The 1,700-nt window shown below is 46.1% G+C and overlaps 1 pseudogene; it reads left to right on the top strand.

Annotated features, from left to right (window-relative positions):
- The first annotated feature begins 400 nt into the window (after positions 1–400).
- On the top strand, positions 401–1,324 carry LOC147095751 (putative G protein-coupled receptor 139; annotated as a pseudogene).
- The last annotated feature ends 376 nt before the right edge of the window (positions 1,325–1,700 follow it).

Genomic DNA, 1,700 nt, shown 5'->3' with positions numbered 1-1,700 from the left:
TGCGATAGAGGATCAGCCATGATATATTGAATGGTGGAGCAGGCTCGAGGGCCGAATGGCCGACTCCTGCTCCTATTTTTCTCTGTTTCTTCCTGTGTTTCTAGGTTTCTACCATCCTGACTGAGAAGTATATCGCCGATCCTTCATTGTCGCTGGGTCAAAATCCTAGAACGCCCTACCTAACAACACTGTGGGAGTACATTCACCACATGGACTGCAGCAGATCAAGAAGGCGGCTCACCACCACCTTCGCAAGGGCAATAAGGAATGGGCAATAAATGCCGGCCTTGCCAGTGACGCCCAGATCCCATAAGTGGATAAATTCGAAAAATACGCAAGTCTGAGCGGGTGTGATTTTCTTTAATTCCTCTGTTTTGATTTTCCATTGCTTACAGCGAACCTGATGTCAATTGTGATCCTGTCCCGGGGAAAGTGCGGCCTCTCCAAAGGAATCACTCGTTACATGGCGGCTATGGCAATAGCAGATCTCATGGTCTGTCTCTTCAATGTAAGCGTGGAAAGTATCTTTCGGTATCATTTCCTGCATTCATTCTTGAACTACACCATAACGTGTCGTCTTACTGCCTTTATACAAGTAGTTAGTAGCCAACTCTCTGTCTGGTCCACACTGTCGTTCACCTTTGACCGCTTCATAGCCATTTGTTGTCAGAAAGTAAAAGTAAAATTTTGCACCGAAAGAATTGCCACTGTGGTTGTAACTGCGGTGTGTGTGCTCAACTTTTGATAAACATTCCTGTTTATTTCCGTTATGAGCCCTACTATATTGTTGGGGATATAGAGTGGGGCTGTCGTACAGCAACGGGATATGTCTCTTCACCGAGATGGATAGCTTACAAGTGGATTAGCACCTTAGCTTCCCCATTACTTCCATACCCTGCGATGTTACTGTTGAACTCTCTCACTGCCAGGCACATCTTCGTGGCCAGTAGAGCTCGCAGAGCCCTGAAGAGCCGCAACACCGGGGAGAGCAGCAGTGATCCCGAGATGAAGGACCGAAGAACATCCATCATTCTGCTCTTCACTATCTCGGGGAGCTTTATTGTGTTGACGGCGCCAGTTACTATAATACACTTTTTTGTCAGTGTCACGGAGACAATTACATTCACTGGTTCAAACTCGCTTTATTTGGCGATCAGAATCACCCTTCTGTTGAATTATTTGAGCTCCTGCACAAACACCTGCATTTATGCGTTGACCCAGAGGAGATTCCGGGAGGAGGTGAAAAATATGGTGAAATACCCGTTTATTCTCATTCTTAAATTATGCAAGTAATGAAAGTAACTGCACATAAAATAAAGCCTATTTCCCGGTATCCAGCTTGTTGTTGCTTGATCAGTTTGGCTGAGGCAGGTTCCGCACGTTCTTTTTCATCCCACCACATCACCAGTTATCCCACTTCCCTTATTTGCAAGGAGACGGTAGTTCTGCTGCTGTTGTGAAACACGCCACGGCGACTTCACAACCTTTCTCCATTCTTCATCTTGAGAGGAATACACAGCAGACAAGGATCCCCATTGGCCCTTGACATAATGTAGAATATCCCTTACGGACCCGATGGCCGAAGCTTTCAGAGATACAATGGGAACTTGCCGTCAGGTTCGTGTGTGAGGACATCAGTGACTCATTGTTAATATTGCTTCTGCATCCAGTCTGTAAGGAAACCAGTATGGTCTCTGTGT

Source organism: Somniosus microcephalus, unplaced genomic scaffold (assembly GCF_052327205.1).
Source record: "Somniosus microcephalus isolate GS21.2 unplaced genomic scaffold, FLI_Smic_1.0 unresolved_chr1, whole genome shotgun sequence".
NCBI lineage: Eukaryota > Metazoa > Chordata > Chondrichthyes > Squaliformes > Somniosidae > Somniosus > Somniosus microcephalus.
The sequence above is the reverse complement of the archived record's forward strand: the minus strand, read 5'-3'. Positions and strand labels throughout refer to the sequence as shown.